Genomic DNA, 17,036 nt, shown 5'->3' with positions numbered 1-17,036 from the left:
GAATCAAACCAGGTGTTTGCTGGAGATGTGTTAGCACCAAGCTGTAGGGCACTTTCCTTGTGTTGTTCTCTGAGAAGCTTATATTGGTGGGCAGAGCCTGCAGTCAGACCAGATGTCAGCCTCTGACCAACTGCTAGGACCACCATCAGATTGGTGTGTGTGGTTCTCTTCCCCTCTCCCTGGGGCAGGAGTCACTTTGGAGTGATGCTGGCCACTGTCAGGGCTACTTGCACAATGCCAGGTTTTTGACATAGCTTTGAATGGGCTCTGGCCAAGGGTATATTAGAGGGAGCAGATCTACAGGAGAACAGAGGGGCAGGGTGTGGGATGCCAGTAAGGTGTGTACTGTTATGCTGAGGGAGAGGAACTACAACTGCATGGGAAAAGTCCTGTTCAGGCTGAGATGGAGGGGCTGGGTTCACAGGACAATTCAGGGGTGGGGCATGCTCTTACCAAGCTGGGTGGAGAGTGTTCATGCTACACTCATTCCAGCAGATGTCCATGTATCTAGGCAGGGAAAGGGGGAGGGGATGCACCCACCAGCTCTTTTGTTCTTGGAGAAGTCTCCCAAAGATCCCTGCTTCTCCAGCGTAGGCTCTGTGGTTAGGAAATAAGTCTCCTTCCTGTATACCCAGGCTGTTTCCAAACTGTTGCTTCCATGGGCTGCTGCTCAGTGTGACTCTTTGTTTTGCTGTCTCTTTAAGGATGGAGACTCAGTTTCATATTGCACTTACCTCTCTCAGATCTGTGCCCATTGATTTTTAATGTTCCAGGTATTAAGCTCCACTGATTATAAGTTCTCATGAAGTGAGGCCCCTCTAGTTTTCAAAGCCAAATGTTATGGGGATTTGTCTTCCCAGTGTGGGTCCTGCATGCCTGAGGTACCTGTTGTGGGTGTCTCTTCCTCTCTCATCTTCATGCCTGCAGCATTCCTCCTGTGGACAGTCCCATGGGTTTATTTGTCTCCTGACTGTATCTCCACCTTTCCTACCCTCTTAGATGTGACCTGTTCTCTACATTTTGCTGTGGAGAATCTGTTCTGTCAGTCTTAAGGTCGTCTACTGGGTTATTTACACTGATGAGGGTGCTATCTAGGTGTATCTCTGGGAGGAGATGAGCCTAGAATCCTCCACTCCACCATCTTCTCTGGATCTCATCCTACTGATTTAAATGTTAAACTCAGGTAAATGCCCTTACAGACATACCCAGAATAATGTTTGACCAAATATCTGGGTATGCATTGGCCCAGTCAAGTTGATATATAAAATCAACCCTCACAACTTTTACAGAAACGTTGGTTTTATTCCTTTTTAAAAAAGATTTACATCAAGGCTACTTCCAAGAAAGATATGTATAAGATATTATAAGATTAACTTTATCATAAAAAGGTACCGGTCTGCTTGTTTGGTTTTTAAATTAAACACGTGTGGAGATTTGTTTTAGTACCTTCCCTGAGTATGAGATCTGTCTACATTCTTTGTCCATGAAGTAGGAAAATGGAGTTCAGGTTAGCATGTTACGTTCTGTATGGACACCATCTTTTGATTTTTAATACAAAGACATTTTAATGTAAAGATGAGTGGTCTTGAATAGAATGGAGTTGCATCTTATGTACATTGAACTTCTGTCATTTTAGCCATACAGAATTAGCAACAAATGACAAGAGTAAGAAGTACCAATTCAAAGAATATAGGCCATTCTGCCAGAGAGTCCCCTCAATGAATATGTGCTTCACGCTAAATGTGAGATGGGAGCTGGGAGTCAGTCTTATTCTCCTGAATCTCCTAGTATAAGCATCTTAGTGCCAAGTGTGACTCCAGTACTTACTGACATATTCTGTTGCACATTAAAAAAAACAGTGTGTGTGTATGCATATACACACACATGTGTAGTATATGTATAATATGTGTATATATACACATTTTTAAATGTGTTGCGATGTGTGTGTGTGTATACACATATATCCGATAAATTCACACTAATTAATTCATCTTATATTCAGCCGAAGAAATAACTATCTTTTCTTGTGCTAGGAGAAAGCCTTTGTTGGACTTCTGGAGAGGCTATGCCTTATTTTATTTTGTGGAGAATTGAAGAAATTTCCTTTTTTTTAATTTATTTTTTAAATATATGAAATTTATTGTCAAATTGGTTTCCATACGACATCCAGTGCTCATCCCAAAAGATGCCCTCTTCAATACCCATCACCCACCCTCCCCTCCCTCCCACCCCCCATCAGCCCTCAGTTTGTTCTCATTTTGAAGAGATTTCCAAGAGACCTTTTAAGCTCCAACTTAACAACTATCCCCAATTTAACATGCCACTGAGCTATTTTTGGTGGGCTGGGATTGAGACTTTCTTAAGAAGAAATGTTAACTGGAAATGTTTTCACGAGCATTATGGTTTTAGGTTAGCTCTTTTCAACATGTGTTTCTCCTCCCTCCCTCCCTGCTGGAGATTATCTGCAATGGGAATCTGAGCTTTCCACTGTGTACATATGTGTAGGGGGCTGGAGGGCAGATGTAAAGTGCTTCTTTAGGACTATCCTTGTGGGTAAGAAAGGCATCAGCTACTTTATTCTTGGTATGTGGGAACATTCACTAAGCTGAGTCCCTTATATTGGAGTTTATTAAATGGATGCCTGAGTAACTCAGTTGGTTGGGTGTTCAATTCTTCATTTTGGCTCAGGTCATGATCTCATGGGTCCTGGGATTGAGCCCTGTATCGGGCTCTGTGCTGGCAGTGTGGAGCCTGCTTGAGATATTCTCTCTCTGTCTCTCTCTCTGTCTCTCTCTCTGTCTCTCTCTCTCTCTCTCTCTCTCTCTCTCTCTCTCTTTCTCTGCCCCTTTCTTGCTCACACATGTGCACACACACTCTCTCTCTCCAAATAAATAAATAAACTTTAAAAAAATACACATAAAGTAAATGGAATAAGATACTGTACAAATAAAGAATAGGTTATGTAAATTTTTATTTAGTGAAAACAAATTTATAACAGAGATGCCTTATCTAAGATTTAGAAAGCCCCTAGTATACCAGTGGAGGAGAAGAGTTTTCAAAAGACTTTACTGGACCAGGATGAGCATAGGAGGTAGCTGGACCAGGTGTGAAAGAAACAGGTAATGATAGCTGTGATTTAATAAGAACTTGCTTTGTGATAGTCACCCAACTCTTTGTAAATAAGTAGTGAACAAGACAGACAAGAACCATGCTCTCTTGGACCTCCCTTCTAATGGAAATGTTTAGAACAGAGGTAGGGGTGGGAATCAAGCAAATAAATGAAGAAAGTAAGGAAATGGGATGAGAGCCTTTAACAAAATAATAGATTAATATAATAGTTGCTTGGTGGTGGCGAGGATGCTACTTAAGATTGGATGGTCAGGGAAAGCCTTTCTGAAGAGTTAGCATTTGAACTGAGACCCAAACAATTTAAAGATCCATGATTTCATGATGCAGAACTTTCCAGAGGGAGGGGATAACAAATGCAAAGGCCCTAACGTGGCAATGGTAACAAAGTTGGATCAGTACTCAAGACCTCCTAGTACTGAACACTAATAAACATAGGCTGACCTCAAAGAGGTCATAAATGGGACCTCCTCTCACTTCTTAAATCGCTCCCTCAAATGAACAGCATGCTAAGGAATTCTGAGTGGGGACATTGTGAGAAAGCAGGGTAGAATAAAAGTGAGGGGGCAAGAGCTGGAGCTTTGGATATCACTTTGGCTCACATGTGCAATTGCCTAATGTTGCAAAGAAGGCAGGAGAGAGAGAGAAGAAAATGCTTACCCTTCCCTGAGGAGTCACTTCTTCCAACTTAGAGGAGAAGAAGTGGAGATGGAGGAAGGAGGCTTTGTTGTATATTGACCCCGCCTTTTAGTGACAACCGCTGTGCTGGAATATGGCCTATCCGATTAGGAATTGCTCCTTGGATGGATGTGGGGGCCCAGGGAAAGGGAAAGCATGGCCGGCCTGCTACCCTCCTCCACACAGGTATTTTCCTATTTTAGGTGTGAGGAAGTCAAGCGCATAAAGGATCGGTTAACCTGCCCAACAAGCAAGAGGCAGAAATAGCATTTAAAAGACAGTGTGTTGGGTACAAAAGCAGATCATGTTGTTCTTTTTACAGATCAGGATCAGTGAATGAGTTTTTTATTTTTCTGCCTTAAAAGAACATATTCGTATCCAAGAGTAAAAACCTCACAGACTCTGGTGGATTGGGCCCAATTAGTTTCATCACTGAGTTTAGATTTTTAGCTTATTTTTTTAAATCATCATAATAATTTACACACACACACACACACATATATATATATATATATATACATATATATATATATATATGTACACACACACACACACACACACACACACACACACACAGAAGTCCTGTAACAATTGACAGCTCTACTCTCTGAATTGAGAGGTGGGAGGTGTCCCATTGCTCACTTCTATGGAGAGACCTGACAGCTATCATAAATGGTCTGGTCCTCCCATCTGTGCTGGTAGAGACAAGGGCCAAAAGCCAAATTACTGTTCCTCATCAAACCTGTCTGCTCTCCTTCTCTTTTTTCTCTTTCTCCTTCTTTCTTTCTCTTCCTCTCTCCCTCTGCTTCCCAGCGTCTTGCCCAGAGTCTACATTTTTGTTCTTCCCTTACATAAAAGGTTAATGTGTGAAGTCGGCCAGAGTTATAATTACACAGTTATTCCCCTTCCGGAGACAGTTTTGCAACTGATGACAAAAATACTCAGTCTCCATGGGTAACTGTAGTAAATATATTTTTAAAAGAGATGTACTTTCTGAGAATAGAGGCTCTTAATGATATATCCCAATTTATGACTGGTTATCTATTCCTTTGGTTCCAAATCCTGACTCTCTGTGTGTCCTCAATTTTAATTTAAAAATATTTATTGACTTCCAAGTATGAACACACTGAACTGAGTGGTGTTTGGGACTGGGGTCTACTAAATAATGTATTAATGTGTGCTCTGAGGTCAGCTTTGTGAGTTTCTTTGAAGACAAATGCATTCTATCCAATATTTTAACTATAAGAATAAAAATGATAGCTACCAAGTTTGAATGCTTACCGTGTGCCAGACTTTGTGTGTGTTTTACAAAGATTACCTCATTTCTGCCTCACAACAATCTGCTTAGGTGGATATTTTCATTCTCATTTTGCAGTCAAAGAAATTGAAGCTGAGAAAGGTGATGTGGATGTCAAGGTTGTATCCAAATTAAGTGCCAGAGGCTGGATTTGAACCCCTGTCTGTCTAAATCCAAAGCCTGGACGTCTGATCTCTGAAAGACTCCCAGTTAGAATCCTAGGGGGTTGAGGAGTGGCTGTCTTTGGAGAGTTTGGCCCAGGGTGCCATAATGCTGGTCATCATTCTGACATGTGATATCAGAGCAGGGGTCTGAGTGAGCCTGGAGCCCTGGAATTCTAGAGTCTAAAGCTTTTCTCTTAGTTAATGTTGCTAAAAATTACCTTAGAAAAGGCAGTTGGATAGGAAAGTTCTCAAGAGTGTCTAAATTTGATGATGTAAATCCCCGTAAATGTAGAGTAACTGCGCTTAGGGCCCAGGAGAATATGACAATGAGAGGAAGAAATAAAAGAGATCCAACTTAAGGGAGAGAAAGGAAAGTGAAAACATCTTATGAAGAATAATCGGAGGCAGAGTTCCATAAGAAAGCGGAATGGTAAATAGACTCCTGCCAAGGGGAGCTGAAGACAATGATATCTGGATTAGATCATTTAGGAGCTGCCTAGAGGCCACAGCCATAGGCACTCTATAAATTCATGATGATGGTGATGATGGTGTACAGCAATATGCAGGAAGTGCAAACGAGGGAAAAGACGAAAAGAAAGTGGCTGAGTTGCATTACATCATAAATCCAGGAGAAAAATATTCTCTCTTCATATGTCAAGGGTAAAATTGTGCCTCGAGTCCTCTATTTCATTTGGCATACCTTATTCCCATAAAGGAGCACCCTGGAGGAAGTTCATACGAGGACCAAAAATGAGTATATCACAAAAATGTCCACTAGTAGGAAAATCCATTTGACTTTCCTTCTTGCTGGGGTTTTACTATAGGCAGAAACTTGAAGGAGGAAAAGAAGGAAGTGGGGGGGGGGGAGGATAAGGAAGGAAAAAAGAATTACAATTTCTAGATTTTTGTGGCATCCCATTGCTATTAAGTGTCAGTAAAGGGGACCCATGGATACATATATTATGTAAGGTACGAATAAATGAATTTTATGGGGCTTTCAAGGAATGCCTTTTTGGAATTTCTTTTTTGGAAAAGAAATGGACCCTCCTGGTTTGATAGCCTTATAGTTTGAGCCAATGTGCCATGTTTTGGCTTTGGAAAGAGCAGGCCCATTCAGGAGCCAGTCTGTTTAGATGTGACCCAAGCATAAAGATGTGCTTCCTGTGGGCACTGGATTCACCTTATATCCACTCAGAACTCAGCACCAGGGTAAACTCGCTTCTACTCAATGCCTAAAGTATGCAGGTGATGGCTGTTCCTCATGGTGCCCCAGCTGGATGGACATGCCAGCTTGAAAAGAACAGAAGCAGTTATTATGATCTTCTCTACAAGATTTCAAAGAGCAGTGTGTTGATGGGTCCAATGAAACGAGACTTAGATTAAAACCCAGCATATCTACCGAATGTCTGCCCTGTGCCAGTATCTGTATCTGGTGGTTTCATATATATTACATTATTTAAAAATTTTTAACATTTATTCATTTTTGAGAGACAGAGAGAGAGAGAGAGAGAGAGAGACAGAGCGTGAGTGGGGGAGGGCAGAGAGAGGGAAACACAGAATCTGAAGCAGACTCCAGGCTCTGAGCTGTCAGCACAGAGCCTGCTGCAGGGCTGGAACTCACAGACAGCAAGATCATGACATGAGCTGAAGTCGGGCGCTTAACCGACTGAGCCACCCAGGTGCCCCAGTATATTATGATATTTAATCTTAACAATGCAAATGTATCTCTTAACATATTAAAGTTATAAAAATTTCATGTTAAAACAGCGGAATAAATCCTGCTGGAGGGTTTACAAGTTTATACTTCACCACTTATCTGGTAAGGACTCATTGGGGGAGATTTGGTAGTTTCTTAAAGACCGGGTGGTTTGAGTACCCAGATATCTGTAGGTCGGCTTTTCCTTTGCTTCCTTCTGGCTCGGTTGTTTGTTCTCAGATATGTACCATCGGTCTTGAATAAACAAAGCAACAGAATTCATACCCTACAGGTATTAAAATGATCTTCAGTGTTAAGTTTGACTATATGCAACATTTGTGTTAGGCCCTAGCTATAGAACTCAAGTCTCCCTGAAGATACGATTTTACTGTATTGGTGTATAGGCTGCTTAGATCCTTGAGAATGCCTTGGAGTTTTTATTTACTATATATGTAATATGTGTTCCTGAATTCTCCATTCTATCTCATTCTTTTATGCATACCCTTGCTATATGGTACATCTTTATTGGTGACAGGTTTAATTTACAAATATACAACATATTGGTCTGAGGGTGATAAACTTTTAATTTAGTTAAAGTTCTTCTTTTTATTTTATGTACTTCTTTAAGAATGTAATTACCATGTTATGCTGTATTGATTTTTAATAATATAACTCAACTAAAAAAAGACATAAAAAGCCCCCACATTCCAGTGGAGCTTATGCCCATATTTTGCTGGGTGATCTGTAGAGCAAAGCACTAAAGCCATTAAGTGCTTATCACCTGCCTCAAAATCTTCTGGGAGATGCTTATCATATAAGTTACAAGGCTGTTCCTTAATTTTCTTCTTATATGCTTGTTTCAGATACATTGCCAATAGTTTAAAACTGCATTACAAAGTAGCAACTGTTGCCTAGCGCTGTGTCTTTTTTGGTATTTGACACTAACAGATCGACACTTTTATTTTCAGTATGTTGCCATATAAATTTATTAATTACTCAAGTAGTTTCTGAGGTTGTCCCAGACTTTGACCTGTGAATTAACTAATGGAATTTCATTTAAAGCAATGTGAGAGCTCTTGAAAATTTCTGGGATGATTCAGTTTGTTTCTGGTCTGTGTTTATGACATTTAAAGGAAACCAAAGTTCAGATGTAAATGAATAAACATCAGCATTGGATGATATTTGTGTCACGTACATAAGTGCTGGGGCCACATGTGGTTCAGTCTTAAGATGGCAAATTATCAAAAAATATTTCTAAATTTTACTTATGTCTCTTTAAGAACTTTGAAAATTATTTTATTCATTGCACAGCTATTTTTTTTTTATACCAGCTCCTGGTTTCATTAATCTGTCCTATTGTTTTGTTTTGTTTTTGTTTTGTTTTAGTTTCTATATAATTTGTTTCTGCTCTGTTCTTTATTATTTCCTTTCTTCTGCTGGCTTTCGATTTCATGTGTTCTTTTTCTAGTTTCTTTAAGTGTAAGGTTGGGTCATTTGAGATTTACTTGCTTCTTGAGGTAGACCTTTATTGCAATATACTTCCATCTTAGGACTGTTTTTGCTGCATCCCAAAGGTTTTGGACCATTGTGTTATCATTTTCACTTGTTTCCATGTGTTTTTCTAACTTCTTCTTTGATTTCCTGGTTGACCCATTCATTGTTTGGTAGCATGTTGTTTAACCTCTGTGTATTTGTGGCCTTTCCAAGTTTTTTCTTGTGGTTGATTTCAAGTTTCATAGCATTGTGGTTAGAAAATAAGTATGGTATGATCTCAGTCTTATTGTACTTGTTGAGGCCTGATTTGTGACCTAGTGTGTGATCTGTTCTGGAGAACGTACCATATGCACTTGGAAAGAATGTGTATTCTGCTGATTTAGGATGGAATGTTCTGAATATATCTGTTCAGTCTACCTGGTCTGGTATGTCACTCAAAGCCATTGTTTCCTTGTTGATTTTCTGCTTAGATTATCTGTCCACTGATGTAAGTGAGGTGTTAAAGTCTCCTACTATTATTGTATTATTATCACTTCGTTCCTTTATGTTTGTTATTAATGGTTTTCTATATTTGGGCACTTCTGTGTTGAGGGCATAAATATTTACAATTGTTAGAGCTTCTTGGTGGGTTGTCCTCTTTATTATGATACAGTGCCCTTCTTCATCTCTTGTAACAGTCTTTGGTTTAAAACCTACTTTGGGGGTGCTTGGGCAGGTCAGTTGGTTAAGCATCTGACTTTGGCTCAGGTCATGATCTCATGGTCTGTGAGTTCAATCCCCACATCGGTTTCTGTGATGGCAGCTCAGAGCCTGGAGCCTGCTTCAGACTCTGTCTCTCTTTCTCTCTCTCTCTCTCTCTCCCCCAATCTTTGTCTCTCTCTCTCTGCCCCTCCCCGACTCATGCTCTGTCTCTGTCTCTCTTAAAGATAAATAAACATTAAAAAAATTAAAAAAAAATCTGGTTTGTCTGATGTAAATATGGCTACTCTGGCTTTCTTTTGACAACCATTTGCATGATAAATGTTTCAATTCCCTGATTTTCAATCTACAGGTGTCTTAAGGTCTGAAATGAGTCTCTTGTAGGCAACATATAAGTGGGTCTTGTTTTTGTTTTGTTTTGTTTTGTTTTTTTTTATCCATTCTGACACATTATATCTCTTGATTGGAGCATTTAGTCCATTTATATTCAGAGTAATTATTGATAGATATGTATTTAGTGCCATTTTATTTCTTGTTCTGTCATTGTTTCTAGGGATTTTCTCTGTTACTATCTTATCTTTGTCACTTTTGGTCTTTCCTTTCCATTCAAAGGGTCTCTTTTAATATTTCTGGCAAGACTGGTTTAGTGGTCACAAACTCCTTTAGTTTTTGTTTGTCTGGGAAACTCTTTATCTCTCTTTCGATTCTGAATGACAGCCTTGCTGCATAGAGTATTCTTGGCTGCAGATTTTTCCCATTCAGCATGTTGAATATATCATGCCACTCCTTCCTCACTTGCCAACTTTCTTCTGAGAGATATGTAGCTACACTTTTGGGTTTTCTCTTGCAAGTCAAAGACTTCTTTTGTCTCCTTACTTTTAGCATTTTTACTTTATCACTATATTTTGCAAGCTTAATTACAATATGCCTTGGTGTTGGCCTGCTTTTGTTGATTTTGATGGGAGTTCTCCATGCCTCCTGGATTTGGATGTCCTGATAATGGAATTTTTCAGTTATTATTTCTTCAAATGAATTTTCTCTCTCTTCTTCTTCTGGGATTCCTCTACTACCAATGTTGTTATTTTTGTTGGAGTCACTGAGTTCCCTGCACATGGCAATGATTCTTAAAATCCCCTTCCATTCTTCTTCTCTTTCTAGTGATCTTTCACTTTATACTACTCAGGGGCCAGTTCTCTCTTTTTTTTGTCCCTTTACTTTCATAGCTATACTATATCTATTAAGGCTGCAGACTTAGGCTTTTTTTCCCCCCTCTCATTTTCATCCCAATCTTCCAGTTCTGTTTTTGTTATCAATCACATAATTCTGCATCACAAAAATTAATAGTTCTCCTAGAAAGGGAGTGAAGGGAAAGGCCAAGCAAAATAAATTTCTTTTCTGGGGGAATGGAAGGTTTGGAACACTAACATTGTAACTAAATTTGTCTTCAGTATGCTTAAAAAAATTGATTAAATACAATGCATATTAAATTCATTGTTAATACCAAGCTGAGAATAAAGAATTATTAATTCCTTTGAAAATAAACTCCATGTTCAGAGTGAATTTAATAAACAGGAGGAGTAGAAGCCAAGAAGAATGGAATTCATTAATTTCGGACAGATGTAGAGTAGAATATCAGAGAAAATCCAGCAGATCACAAAATTGTAATATAGTTAGTGAACAAATATGCACCCTCAGGGAAAAATGATCAGGGGGTCACTGAGGACATTGAATAATAAGGCAGTTCTGTAGCACTAATGAAGACCAAGCGGAATTCAGAAATAAATTAAGAGAAATGGCACGACTTCCTTTCCTCCATATGCATCCTGGAAAGACATTTTCTAGCTCTTGCACTGAGTTTGTAAGATTCAGGAAAACTTCAGCTATCTTTGGAAGATAGTCACAGGTATGATTGATCACTTTTGAAAAGAAATAGCTGAGGTGTGATTTTTACGAGAGAGGATGGCACCTAAGAGCTATCCCTCTGTCTTCATTTGCAGCTTTAGGAAAGAACTGATTGAGGGGCACCTGGGTGGCATAGTCAGTTAAATGCCTGACTTCGGCTCAGGTCATGATCTCATGGTTTGTGGGTTCGAGTCCCATGTTAGGCTCTGTGCTGACAGCTCAGAGCCTGGAGCCTGCTTTAGATTCTGTGTCCCCTCTCTCTCTGCCTGACGCACCCCTGCTTATACTCTCTCTCTCTGTGTCTCTCAAAAATAAATAAATACTAAAAAAAATTAAGAATGAAAAGAAATAACTGATTGATAGAATAGGCATATTTGGTTAGTCATTGGGAAAAAAAATTGCCACATAACTTTAAATGGCAGAAAACATTTATTTAAATAGACAATGCATTGAATCACATTCTGAGGAAGTCTTAGGAAATAACTTTTATTTTTGGGCTCTTGCTGTGAAGGCAGGAATAAGAATGCTCTGGGTTGATATGTGTAGGGTTTTTTTCCTGCTCCAGAGTCAATGATTTTATGAAGTGCCTTAAAAAATCTATTCCCCAAGATTGCACAGAACACATTCATTCCTCTTTGTGGATACATGTGATTTATTTCTTGTTTCTGGAACTTACTACTTATACTTCAACTAAGTTCATGAATATTTCAAATCAATTACCTAATCAATAGGGAAATTTTTTCCTATTATGTTTGGCTACTTTAACATTTAGCCAAATCAGAATGGTAAAATAAGATTCTACCAAATGTTACAGCATAGCTTTGTGTGTGTATGTGTTTTTTAAGTATTTGCTAGTATCCATTTTTGTTAAAGAGAGTTAAGTTTCTTCAACACAGCCTCCTAAATTGCAATTGTTCTTGCCTTATTTTGAAATAAGCAGCACATCTTTTAAATGTGTATCCAAGTTTTATTTATTTATTTTACCACTATCACTCTCTCTTGATAACTAGAGAGATGTATAGATACTTACCTTAACCCCAGTGTGTTAGGATTGAGGTAGACTATAAACTTAACTTTATGTCCTAGAAATCTGCTATAGTGGTGTACTCTAAATTAGAACCCTCATAATGTTACCTTCCTTGGATGAGAAGAAAAGGATGAATACTATGTCTCTCTTGCTTTTCATGGCATAGTTATGTTTTTCATTAACACAGAGAAAAGGAAGTTCATTATTGGTTTCCCTTCATTTCATTTCAGACACGTGTAGGATTTTTACTAAGCTTGCAAGAAATTATATACAGACCATTTGGGGAAGTAGTGCTATAAATAGTTAATGTTTCTAGTTATCCATAGTTACCCAGTTCTCTAGCTATTAGTTGGCCTTTTGAATTTCAGTTTGGGGAGTGAATGCTCAAAGGGTTCAATACCCAGTAGGACAAGAACTCGTAGACTGAAGGGACTTTCTTCTGGTTGCTTTAGAGGGCAAAGTATTTCCCAGACTTGCAGGCTTATTTTGGTTGGGAACACAGAAATGATAATTTTATCTCTGGGTGGCATTTATAAGGAACTATTTATAATGGTAGAAATCTCCCTGTGGATTCTTTTTATTTAATATTCTTCTATTGGATAGATTTGTACCTTGATACTATTTTAAAATAATGAAATGGTTGTTTCATTTTCCTTCAATGAGGCAAAAAAATCTACCTTATAAGGCTTTCTTCCCTGTGGCTGTGGCATCACCTGAATACCTCAAAGCCATGGTTTTAGTTCAACCCCCAAGTCAGAGAGAATTCTCTCTGACTCCCCTTTTTAGCTGGAGTTTCTCAGTCCTAGCTTACTATCACACTGCCTGGGGAGCTTTTTAACTCCATTCCTACTAGTGTTTGTTTGTTTGTTTGTTTGTTTGTTTGTTTGTTTAAAATATGAAATTTATTGTCAAATTGGTTTCCATACAACACCCAGTGCTCATTCCAACAGGTGCCCTCCTCAATACCCATCCCCCACTCTCTCCTCCCTCCCACCCCCCATCAACCCTCCGTTTGTGTTTTAAATCATATTTCCTTCCTGCCTGACTCTCTGGGAGCAGAGCCAATACTCAGCCTGGCTTTGGAATGCTTGACCCCTGGGCACTCAAATGAAAATCTGTGGTGCCTCTAAGATAATATTCTGCCCCATAGATTTCTCTAGTCTGGAGATCAGAGTAGTGGGGAACTTAAGTTCTTAGTAGCACCCCTGACAATTTAAAGAGGTGCATCAATGGGGAAACAGGTCTTCCCAGCTGGAATGGACAACTGGGTTATAGCGATGTTCCTCTGCTCTTACACTACCAGACTTCATGGAAATCATTCAGATGACTTAAGCTAATGACTTCTCTAGATATTTAATCCATGTTAATTTGAGTTTTCATTCTTTCAGGTTGTGTGGACGCTCATTTTTTTAAACGTCTGTCTCCTTTGCCTGGCAAGGTAAAAAACACATAAAAACTCATTTGATGTCTCTAGATTTTTTAATAGGTTTAAGCAACTTTCTTATTTGCTATTTGAATATGAAAGACTTCAAATATCAAAAATTTCATATATACCTTGAAAAGAAGCTTATGTGTGTCATTGACTGCCTAGTTGATAAAATGACTTTGGTTATGGAGAATGCTCACAGTGTATGAATGAAAACTCCTGATTTGGGTGTTATTTGGGCCAAGCTAGAAGAGAAGTCACATTCTGAATTATTTTTTTCTCTGGTGGGAGATCAATACTGTCTAGACATGGTCTCATTATGACTTTGCATTGACTAGGGCAGACTCGGTCAACAGTGGGGCTGAGATTCCTGTAATCCAAGCTGCTGGTGGGATATTTGTGTTGCCCCTTATTACAGAGACCTTCAGATTCATGGTGTCAACTCTGTGTATCCCAGCATCATCCTGCTCAACTGTAGGGTTATCCTAGAGGACAGCATATGCCAACTCCTGACTTTTTAGAAAGACTCTGAATCCTTGAAGTCTTGGGAGCTGCTCTCTAGGATTTCCTAGCTTGTTTGGTGACAGTTGCATAGGGCATGAGAGGAACCTTGGAGCTTTTGAATTCTCTGTGGTTTCTAAAACTTTTAAAACCAGAGATAGTAATACAACTCATATGTAAAGGCCTCAGTCCACTTCTGCAAGCCCAGCTATATTCCCTGTCATACAGACGCCTCCACATTAATTTCTGCAAATAATATCTTCATGTATGGAAATGTCACCAGTTTTATATTCAGATTAACTCTCATTTACGAGAAATTTTCATCTATTTGAATATATTTTTAAATTGGGAAGTTTATGACTCCTCTCTTAGGATCAGAACTTAAAAATCATGTCTTTTCTCTGTTAGATATTCAGACTCCTGGCCATGCTGCTCTGCATGGAATCTTAAATCCTTCATTTGTGGTTATTTGTTGGCATTTTGCAAGAGAGTGAAGCAATGTCTGAGCCGGTAGAGGCCAGAGGTGGCCCAGCCTGACTGGGTTTTCAACAGTGCAATAAATGTTATTTGTCTAGCATCTTTACTTTTAAACTTTGGGAAGGATTATCATAGACATTGAGAAATAATGCTGATTATACAAAGGATTGCTCATGATAAAAGATCTCTTTCTGGAAATTTAAGTGTTCTAGTAGATTAGCATTATTGATCATTCTCTTTCCACATAGTCTACAGATGATCTTAGAATCCTGAAACTATTATTCTTCCTTGTCTAGTGTAATTATCAGAACAAGGAATAATCTAATTAAAAGACAACAAGGATGTGTTCTAATTGCTCTAATAAATTATGTTAATACTCAGTGCATTTAGTAACTTTTCAACAGGAATTTATTTAATGGGTTGACAGCTTGTCCTTTACCGCCACAATCTTAACTTTCATTTCTTCTAAACAAGACCAGTTACAGTAGGATAGTTAACTATCCAAAAATCTGTTGGGTCATTAGGAGAATCTAAGGTTCCGTGTAGTATGTATGGATGAAAAAATGGGTTTGGAGTTTTCTAGATAAAATAACGACCCAACACAGAAGAGGGTAGAGTAATGACCAGTAGAGTTTAAAGTAAAAATCTGCAACTGACAGTTTCAATGAAGACAGTGGGCTGGCTTTTCATTTGTTTTTTAATTATCAAATGTAGTGCTGCATGATAATATGATACTAACTCATGTAATTGTGCTTGCTTAATTTTAGGCACTTTACACAAATCTATTAGACACCATATTGTTTATTACACATATGAAATAGTGCCTTCATTAAAGTAATGTCATGATGAGGCAACAATTCAGGACATCACTTCTGATAGCCCATATGTTTTCTACAGAAGATGCCAGTCTCCCTGCTTATTTGAACATAATTCAGGTATAGTTTGTTGTGTAACTGGATGAGAAGGGCCTCAAGGCAGTGTGGAAAAAGATGTCAAGAAGGACCTGGGGAGAAATAAAACACTGTGTAGAGAATGGAGGGAAGCATACAGATAAGTTCTAAATAAATACCGGCTCTCAACATATTTGAGAAAAGCAGATTCCCAGGTTGATTAGGGTTATTCTCCCTTGACATGATAATCTTTTAAATTTAATTAACATGCCTTCAGGTAGCAAGGTATTTTAGTTCTTATCAAGACTAGAAAGTGTTTTCAGAAGGGACATTTTCTCACAAGATAGTAATTTTGTGGGAATAATTTTCCACTTTTGGAAGCCTGATCCATTCAAATTGTCAAGTTCACCAAAGAGTATGGGGCTGGAACATATACAGATCCCAGTTTGTACTCATACAGTTAACTTACTTTCGAACAGTAGCCACAGAGAGAAAACAAAACAACACACACACCATAAAAGAAATGGGAATTAAAAGAAAATTATCTTCGGTGGCAAAGGAATGCAAGCAAATGTCTTCACATTCTGATGTGCATGAGCTAAACAGGTTGACGATGTTTGGTTCCTTGCTCCCTGTCTGTTAATGTTCCAGTTCGCTTCTTCATTTTCAATGGGAAACTTTCATATGCTCTTTTTCTGTTCTAAAAAGGAGGCATTTCTTTCAAGTCCATCAGGCTTGCAAATTTCTTTCCTTTAAAAAGAGATTGAATGCTATGGAGCTCCTAATGCAACTGAAGACCCCTCACCACCAGCTCTGAATTAGATCAACTACCCAGTGTGTCTTCCCTTCCTTGCTTCCAAGGCATGGCCAATGTCTCCCTTTGAGAAGCAGCATGGATGTGGCACTCATTTCTTTTCTCTTCTTCTGTTTAACTTTGACAATTTTTTTTATTGTGGAAAAATATAAATAACATAAAATTTTCCATTGTAAGCGTTTTTAATATACAATTCGGTAGCAATAAATATGACTTTTAAAAATGATTGGGACTGAGAAGGAAATAACACTGTGCCCAAATAGGCACTCATGTTGCACATGGAGGTTTTTATTTCTTTTTATTTTTTATTAACAAATTTTTTTTAATTTTTATTTTTTGAGAGAAGAGAGAGAGAGAGAGTGCCAAGTAAGGGAGGGGCAGAGAAAGAGAGAGAGGGAGACACAGAATCCGAAGCAGGCTCCAGGCTCTGAGCTGTCAGCACAGAGCCCGACATGGAGTCCTAACCCCAGGAACGGCGAGATCATAACCTGAGCCGAAGTCAGATGCTCAACTGACTGAGCCACGTAGGCACCGCATGCATAGAGGTTTTTAAATTTTATTCTGCTTTTTATTTCTATACGCTTGCTGAAATTAATTTTCACTGAAAATGTGATACTAGTTATAATCAGTGATACCCATCTATATGAAACCCAAACAGACTTCCATCTAGATTCTAGAACATAATGTAGATGCTCATAGTGGGTGGGAGAGGGGTATGTTGCGGGGAAAGGGGTCAACATGATAAATGGTTGTGAGGGATAGGGATATTTCTCTCTGAAGGTCCTGTGGACATTTCTGGAGCTCAGAGCGTAATTTTGACATGGTGTACCCAAACCTGATATTTA

At 38.7% G+C, this 17,036-nt stretch overlaps 1 protein-coding gene across 7 annotated transcripts in view; it reads left to right on the top strand.

The window, feature by feature from the left end:
* FHIT (fragile histidine triad diadenosine triphosphatase) overlaps positions 1-17,036 on the top strand; it is a 1,423,954-nt gene that overhangs the window by 364,936 nt on the left and 1,041,982 nt on the right. For 6 of the 7 annotated variants that reach the window (XM_045053133.1, XM_045053131.1, XM_045053132.1 and 3 more), the window contains one exon: positions 13,472-13,521. The exons of the other annotated variant lie outside the window; for it this stretch is intronic. The gene's annotated coding sequence lies outside the window, so the exon portion shown is untranslated. The remainder of the gene's footprint in view (positions 1-13,471; positions 13,522-17,036) is intronic. 7 annotated transcript variants of the gene reach the window in all.

Source organism: Felis catus, chromosome A2 (genome assembly GCF_018350175.1).
Source record: "Felis catus isolate Fca126 chromosome A2, F.catus_Fca126_mat1.0, whole genome shotgun sequence".
NCBI lineage: Eukaryota > Metazoa > Chordata > Mammalia > Carnivora > Felidae > Felis > Felis catus.
Note: the sequence above shows the minus strand (reverse complement) of the source record. Positions and strands in the feature narration are given on the sequence as shown.